This window comes from Brassica napus, chromosome C8 (assembly GCF_020379485.1).
Source record: "Brassica napus cultivar Da-Ae chromosome C8, Da-Ae, whole genome shotgun sequence".
Lineage (NCBI taxonomy): Eukaryota > Viridiplantae > Streptophyta > Magnoliopsida > Brassicales > Brassicaceae > Brassica > Brassica napus.
The window spans coordinates 15041133-15050349 of NC_063451.1; the positions used below are offsets into that span (position 1 = coordinate 15041133).

At 36.0% G+C, this 9217-nt stretch overlaps 1 long non-coding RNA gene across 1 annotated transcript; it reads right to left on the reverse strand.

The window, feature by feature from the left end:
• Nucleotides 1-1714: 1714 nt before the first annotated feature.
• On the reverse strand, nucleotides 1715-6961 carry LOC125591370. Its single transcript, XR_007327352.1, has 9 exons — nucleotides 4336-6961; nucleotides 4125-4238; nucleotides 3397-3669; nucleotides 3259-3332; nucleotides 3054-3171; nucleotides 2896-2977; nucleotides 2450-2798; nucleotides 2130-2373; nucleotides 1715-1987 (listed from the first exon to the last, which is right to left on the reverse strand). It is a non-coding gene; the product is annotated as an uncharacterized LOC125591370 (long non-coding RNA).
• Nucleotides 6962-9217: the final 2256 nt, after the last annotated feature.

A 9217-nucleotide genomic window follows, 5' to 3' on the forward strand; every position in this document is an offset into this window, starting at 1 on the left:
GATCTATAGCAATCTAGCTACGAATATGATCCATAGAAATTCTCTAGGTGAATAGCTACTAATTAGCAAGGAGTAAATTGTCACCAAAAGTTTTATAGTTATCAACACATGGCTATAAATATTTATGTATCTAATTGATATGTATGTGCTATATGTATGATATTTGCATTTATGATATATGTTTGAAACATTTAGTTATCAACACATGGCTATAAATAGTGTGAATTTGCGTTATATGTTTAAAACACTTCAATTTTTATGTTTGTGTTTGGTTGATACTTGAGTTACAGATATAGTATATGGTTTATTAGGGATTGTGGTTTATGATTAAAGGTTTAAGATTTTATAGTTAAGAAGTTGTTAAAAATATAGTAAATTATAATTTGTTAGAAATTTACATAAGATTAATATAAGTGTATAAATTTATGATGTTAAAATGAAATGTTGGGTTACTATTTTAGTTATGAATTATGGTATATGATTTAGATTTTAGGGATTGTGGTTTAGGATAAAGAGTATATAGGTAAGAAGTTGTTAAAAATATAAAAAAATTGGTTGGTAAATTATAATTGGTTAGAAATTTATATTAGACTATTAAAAATGTATAAATTTGTTTATTGTAAGAAACTTTTTTTTTAATTATTTTGCCTCCATTCATTCTCTCATAAGTATTTTTGGCTCCACTAATTGCCTTCATTTTCTCATTTCCCTCTTAAAGAAAATATCTAAAACAACTATTAAATGAAAACAAGCTTTTGACGATTGATTGTTTTTAATCTAAAGGCTATAAATCATTATTTTGTGAATCCTCTACCTTCTTTCTCATTGGTCAATCTATCAAAATTAAGATTGTTATTTCTGTCCATTGATATTTTTAATCGTATGGCTTAAAGTCAATCTTTCTCATCTAAGTCATTTATGTCTCACAATTCGACTCTCCCTCTCACCTAATTCAGAAGAAACACAAGAGCAAATTGACAGAGCCCAACTCGTGTTAGATTCAACCCTCTCTCTCTCGACCATGACGAAGGCCTCGGCGACGAAGCTTGACGCGAGTCAGAGTGAAGAAGACCTATGCGGATACGGTGAAGAGGACCCACGGTGGAGGCGGTGAAGCGCATGAGCTACGGCGGAGGAGGTGCGACAGACTCGTCTCTTGTCAAGCTCTGTGTTGGCTTTACCTCCTCACTAACACAGGTCATCTCGCTTCCCTTCCTCTTATCTGGTCTGTCTTTCTCTTCCTCTTCTTATAATATTTGTATTTTTTGTTTTATTTACAGATATACCAATATAATGATGAAACGGGAAGGATAAGTGGTGGTGTGATGTCAAGCGTGGTGCAGTGGTGGTGGGATGGTGGTGCGGTGGTGCAGCGGTGGTGGAGCGGTGCAAGCTAGGTTAAAGACGAACAAAATGAGAACTTAGGATTGATTAAGGTTTCGTAGACGGCGGAGTGACCAAGAGGAACAAAAGCTGAGGTCGACAAATGTTGAGAAACAAAGGCTCATGCCCAAAGGAAAACATTACGAAGCCCACATATATTCATACAACTTTAATGAAACAGTGAGTATTAAGAAAGGGACACGTGTCAACATGGGAGACTTTGAATTTCTGATTTGGCGCTGATGTGGATGGCCTAGGAGAGAGCAAACCTTCTTTTATATAATAAGATTGTTGTAGTTAATTTTGAAAGTATATAACTTAGTGACAAACATTTCTGAAATGGAATAGATTTTATAACTGATAAGCAAGAACTAAATGTAGAAGTTTCAAACAGCAAAAAGAAAAATGCAAACTTATTCAGAAAGACTAAAAAGCAAAAACGCAAACGGGAAAACAGCATCCTCGACATCAATTGGCTTCACTTATGCCTTGTGTGCTTTCTTCACCTTCCCAGTAGCTCCATCAACCTTGCTACTTCCACCTTAACAGGCACTGTCTGAGTTGCCACCGTGGTTGTCATCTCCATTGTCATTGTCACCCCCCCCTAAACAAACAAAAAAAAAGTCACATATAAGGCTTACGTTGTCAATGAATTCAGGGTGTGGAAAACGGTCACCCTCTCTGAGTATGTGGGAGATGGTAAAGATCTGATGATTCTCTGTGAATTTGTATGAGCTCACACTCACCTGGAACAAAAGGAGGGGCCTCAGTCCTCCGGGTTGACACCATCACCAGCATGTGTATAATTGGTTGAATGTGACTGAATGAATAAGTAGTCAACACAAAGAGTGGACGACAGTTTATGAAGATGATACCAAGAGATGGCCAGCCTCATAGGCCCTCATGTTATGGAGCTTCGTCATAACCCCATCAAAGCAAACAAACAACTCTTCACCAGTCTCGTCTGCAACAGACATCTCGACACGATATCTAGCAAACATGAAAGATGTATTAAAACTCAAAGGTGAAACCAACTGAGAATATTCTGCTGAGAGTTACAACATACCGGAGGACACCAACTGCGTAAGTATTATTGAAAGGCACACATGTGAAAGATGAGGCCGTGCGTTGAAGTTTCTTGGCACAACTTGAGAATGAAACATAGCACCACCCCTTATCCATCTTGATATCAGTCACTCTCTCGTTACAGATAAAATCAATGTCCGACATGGTTGGGAAATCAGATTGCTCAGGTAACCTAAGAAATCTATCTATGAAAAAGATAACAATGTAATTCTGGCTGCATACCTGAGAGGGAGCGGTTATTGAGCTCAGCTATGCTCAGCACTTCCACCTTTGCATAGCCCCTTAGCAGTGGAGCTGCTGGCGTAACTCCAATGTCTTGTTCAACCAGACTGCATTTTAGAATGCGACAATGTTAAACTTATTGTATACATTTTGAATCTATCAGAATCAGTGACTGTTTAACGCCAATTATTATCAATATGTTACCTGTAGAAGAAACTCTCCCATGCTGATGTCTCTTTGTCGAAGTAAATATGTGTGCCGGAAGTGGCATTCAAAAATATCCGACCTGCATGATGAAAAGGAGTTTATGTTATGGACTCCATTATACCACTGATCATGTAAGTCTCTAATGGGTTGCTTACCCCCCACCCCCCATCTTCGGGTTGACGCTGGTTGCAACCACAACTCTTGGATCACCTCTCATCTTTTCTAATTGATTATGAATATTAACAGCCTGAGCGTCGAAGAGGCTCATAGTCACTGATAACATGAGAAGTTAGAACAGTGAGATAAACATTGTAATTAGATAAACACAACTTAAGAGATGATAAAGGCTAAATGACTTACTTTTCCAACATAACTGGAACCCTGGGGAGGGTCAGTGACAGTGCTCTTCACATCAGTAATATCACCAATGAGGTCTGCAAATGAAGATTATTATCTATCTAATCTGATATTCAGAGAAATAGATAAGATAGGAATTACCTGGAAGCTGATTGTTAGTGTTAGCGAGACCAAGCATCTCACTGTGGTTACGGAAGCGAAATGATTCAGGAGGAGACGGAACAGCTGGATCAGTAACCTCTTTGAAATAGGTTGAGTCGCTAAACCAGATTAGCAAGGAAGAATCCGATAGACGGTAATTTGGGTTACACCGAGCAACATCAAACCCAGTTAGAGAATAAACCGAACCCGCTTTCAGGTTAGGCCGGTGGGTCGCCAGCCGGTTGACATCAATGGTGGCCGGCATCATGGTTGCTTGAAACCATAAGAAACAAAATAATCAAATTTGAGAATTTCATAGTTAAAAAAAAAAACAAAATGGTAAAAAAATAAGTTTGTAATATGGATTCAGGATGGTTGAACATATCTAAACATCAACTAATAGTCAGAACAATCATCAAACGTGCAATATTGCTATGTGATATTGTTTAATAGGCGACCGGAGAAATTACTCATAATTTAGTTTAAAGAAGCCGGAGACATGTAAAACATTTAACCGGAGAAATTACTCAGATGTAAAAATATGAACATAAAAAAAAAACATAGCAATCATCAAAAGTTGGGAAATGGCTCAGCCAAAAATTTACAACAGAAACACCAAAACACAATGAAAAATTATAATCATAATCAAGAAGGTGGAGATGTGTGTAGAATTTAACCTTGAAGATATTATTTTAGCTATGAACTAAAATTGGAGTTAAACAGATAACCTGAGAATCAAGAAGGAGCATGTCGACTCCCATGAGATCTCCACCACGGCGTGCATTCCCGGTCTCCCAGAAACAGAGCAGGCAAACTTAAACGGTGGAGGAAGAGCAGCCAGACTGTAAATTGGAGAGGAAGACCAAAGCGTTAGCCATAACTCACACTTTTTGTTTGTTGTTTAGTTTAGAATGAATGAGAGGATGATTGAACTCATACCTTTTTATAGTAGAACGTCTACCGCCTTGTAGTCTCAAGAGTCGCATTGAATATAGATCATGGGTGATCAATTAATGGAGGGCTTTATGAGAGAAATTCAGTTACTGTATCATCTCTCACCGGAAGGAAGATGATGAAAGATCGGCAGGGAATGGAGACGCAAAGATGGACACACCCCAAACCCTAATAAAAAACGCAACGTTTAATTACAGCTAGTGTAGATATAGAATGATATGGGCTTAAGTAAGGGTAGATTCAGCCCAACGAAGTGATGCCCAAATAAATCCAGAACTGATTAAATGAAACGCAAAGTTTTAAAGAAAATAGACACGTGTCGACGTCCGGCGAAACTGTTATCTGACGTGTCCTTTTAAGAATGAGGGGATGGTCTACTTTATAATTTACTAGGGTCGGTCCGCGCTACGCGCGGGATTTGATAGACCGGGTTTAAAAATATATATAATTTTGTGCAAATTTTTTTTGGGAAATTTTCATGTTTACCACTTTGTTGGTACTATTTTCTATGTTTACCACTAATAAAAAGACATTTTCAAAATATCTTATTCATTAAAAGACAAAAGATTCTTATACCATTTTCTCTCTATATATAATAAATAGTTATTTAAATGAATTAATTTTTTAACTTTTTCGAATTACGCTTTTTCAAATTCGAACTTTTTTATAAATTTTTTTTTTTGAATTTTTTTTCAAAATTTCTTTTTGAAAATTGAAAATTCTTTTGAAACTATTTTTATATAATTTTAAGTATTTATTTATTTATTAGAATCCTAAATTTTACATTCCAAAAACTCTATCCTACCCCTCAACTCTAAACCCTAAGTCTAAATTAATTAACCCTAATGTTATAAATGTTTTTTCCCTCTTTAAAAACGATGGGAAAAGCGGTTAGTGTAAACATGAAAAGTGGTATTATAAATGTAGTATTTTGGCCATTTCGCAGTTTTCTCTTATGTTAAGTTGTGTGTGAGTATGATTATGTTGCATATACCAAATTTCAACTATAAAACTAAAAGTAATTGAATTCTTAGTATTTTTGCTGCTTTAATTCTGAATTGTAAGCTTTTATAATTTTTCAGTTTTATAATACTATAAAATACATAAATCAATCGGATTCGATCAAAAGAAAATGAGATCGAAATTTCTAATACCATTTTCTGCGAGTGTTTATAAAATACTGAAGAATGAGGTTTTAATTTAGAGGAACCATGTGTCAAAGTTATTATATTTCTTCGCGAAAATGTTAGGAATTTCCATTATAAACAATTGTTGTTGTTTGTTTTGGTAGTTATGTTATAATGAAGTCTTAAAAGGTTACTTGAATTCTAGATTTGTGTCCGCACTACGCGGGTTTTTATTTAAATATTATAATACGATATAATTAGACATATACATGAGATTTAGCTTTTGGATATTTTTATAATATGATTTCATATTATAAAATTGAATATTCACTGTTTTCAATAATTTATTTTGTTTGTCATATATAAATAATTCGATGTTATATTTAAAATTTGAAAATATATGTATTAATAAATAATTATAAGATGATTATGTCTGCATGAAACACCTAGTGATTATGTCTGCATGGATTTTTAAATCTGAAAATGGTTCATGTAAAAATTATAGTACACGAATCTAGAAATTCTCCACGTAAATTTTCTAGTTCATAGTTTTTATTACTTCATCAAATCATTGTTTAGTTTATGTATAATACCAATCTAGTGATTATGTCTGCATGGATTTTTTTTTGTTTATGAGAGGATTTATAAATTTAGAACACTATATAAGAAAGGCAAACGTATATATATTGATCCCAAAGTTAAAAATAATATCACCAACCTTTCTATAAGGTTATAAGAATACAGATAAAAAATATGAAAGACCAAACTGAAGCTAGGTCCTAGACAGTAGAAAATAATTACCACAAAGAAATAGCAACTCAAGTGTTTGTCACTAACTAATAAGAGTTGAAAAAGATTTTCTCGTTAATCCGAAAGAAAACGGAAGAATATCAAAACTGCATGATACCAAATATTTAAGCCCTAAAATTTTCTCCTTTACTAACACTCGCTTGCATCCCACCAGAATCGTAACGATGTTTACATCGACATCATCCAAACAGATCACACATCATGTGTGACACGTGTATCTGCTCTGATTCCGTCGCCACCACATTTTGCTCCTTTCTTCGTGCTGCTGGTGGGCTCGCCAGATTCCTCATTACCAATTCCTTATGTTCCTTAATGCATGTGGTTCTCATTAATATGTTCTAGATTCGTTAGGTGGACCTGCAAAAAGAGCAATGGCGACTTCGAGTTATGAAAGAAAAAATGGAGACATTTGAGGGAGATCTCTAGCTCAAAACTTCAACGCACCATAACCGCAACAGTGGGCTCGAGAATGATAAATAGAGCTCTGGGAACATGTTTCCCGGTACCAGTTTCGCAGACGAAAGTGTTTAAAGCATCAACCGTCGTATCCCTGTCAAGGAACCAAAACAAAGCTACGATCAGTTTCTTTGCTAAACCAAAAAAAAGAACCTTCAAATCCACAGAGAGTAGAGAAATTTTGTACGAAAGTGAATCAAACCAATGGATTCCATTGTGTATTTTTTTCTTTTTCTTGAGGGCTTAGTTCACAAAAGGAAAAGGAAAATTCTGCAGGGAAAAGTGTATTCTCACCGAATGTAGTTAGTGCAATGGGAGACAGATGTTTCTACCCCAGCGTTTTTTCTACAAATTGAAGCTAGCTTTCAGCCTCGGTGTACTGTCAAGGTTTTCCATGTTCCGGGCAGAAGTTCCTATAAATCTGAAAAAAATGCCAAAATAAGGTTTTAGCTCAGGAAAAGACAGAGGTTGAACGAAAACCAATAGGTTGGTTCAAGGAATCACAGAGGACCAAATTACAGATAATGTTTTCAATATCTTATACAAAGAGTAAGTAAGATGTTCGTGAAAACATAAACTTTCATGCCTTGTGCGAAATATAAGATGCTCGTGGAAAAACTCAATTCAGAACCATCAACCTCGTCTTGAGATTACACTGCAGAAATCAAATTTATTGTTTTGTGTTAGACTTTAAGCTTCTTCACTAACCGGTCTGTTCTCGAATTTCTCAAGTACACCTAAAAAGGGAGACTAACCCTCAATTCGTGATGCTGTTGTGTAGAGGAGTACTTGCAGAAAACCCATGACCTAAAAATACAAAACAGACGGGATAAGTCAGCTCTACTGGTTAGAGCCTTGGGGGCCAATTGTCATGCTTCCGGGTTCGACGCCAGCCGGAGACGAACTGCTCATCCCTGTCACTAAAGTGGGTACTGGGCCTTCGGGCTCAGGAAAAAACCTCCCGGGTGAAGCTGACCCGCTGCCTAACCGGGCCCAGGGAATGACCCGCGAAGCGGGAACCCTGGATTATCAAAAAAAAAAAAAAAAAAAATACAAAACACATATCTTGATGGTGGAAACGCTGCAGGAGCTTTTGCTGCAGAAAGCGTATGAATAAAAAGTTTAGAGACTCCCTTGACTTCAAACTGTAAATAACAGTTGAAAGCACTAACTAACTTGAAGATAAACTATTCAAACTAAAAAAAATTTTTTTACTGAATGTATCAATCATCAAATCTGAAACAGAACTTTAAGATTAAAATCACCAAACGGAGATAATAAATAGAGTACACGTCTCTTGGAATGGAATAAATGACGCATATGCTTGTAAATGAGAACCCAATTAATCTAAAATCCATGATTATCACCACAGATGAAACTCTCGAATTTACAGGGAAAGATTGGTGAGATGATTTTTTTCAAAAAAAACACAGAAATGCAAAACATCCGTTCACCATCTGCCGTCTCCGATATAACTCGAGTAGGGATCAAATATCTTAGGCATACTACTTAGAGCTTTAGGGATATTTACCTTTGTTCCACAAACTCAAACTCGCGACTGATATCTAGAATGACGTCTTCTGCTGTAGAACGCTGCCGGTACTGTAAAAAAAACAATCTAGTTATGAACTCCAGTGGAGGAACAAAACAAACTACAGCGGAGGAACAGAACATACCTGGGAATCAAGCAGCAACATATCGACTCCCATGCGTTCTGGGCGCGCCGGGACATTTCTGGCCTCCCAGAATCGGTACCGGACTTGAACGGTGGAGGAGCATCGTTCGGTCTTAAGATTGGAAAAGAAGATCACTGCGTTAGCCATTTTCTGGATATAAGTTAACTGTCTTGTTTAGAGAGAGTGAGAGATAGTTGTGATAGTAGGAAAGCTTACCTTTTATAATCGGAGTTCCACCGCTTGGTATAAATCGCTGGGAAGAAGCTGAAACGAATCTCTATAACTCTGGTTCTGTCTCGACATCAAATGGAGATCCAATCGAACCAATGTAAAGAATCAATCTCATGGTCGATGATGATGATTGATTGAAGAGAGTTGAATACTTTAAGTTCCTTAATTTTAGAGCGCAATAATGGAGGAAGATGGGTGATGTTGGAGATGTGTAACGAAGGTGACGATTTGTTAACCGAAGTAAGTTTGACAGAGATCTCGAAGAGTCGAAGACGATGACTATTGTATCTGACGTGTCTACACCATAGAGCTCCTATTTCCACTCTGTCATCCAACGTGTCTCACAGGAGAGAAACAATCTCAGATAGATAGATAGATAGACTAGGGATTAACCCGGACTACGCCCGAGATTTTTATTTTTTTCTAATTTAAGTTGTTAAATTATTTATATTTAGGTTATGATATATATTTATATAAATGTTAAGATGCATGTCATAATTAAAATTTATTTTTAAATTTTAACACGTTAAATTAACATATTTTTTACTATTTATATATTTTTTTGTA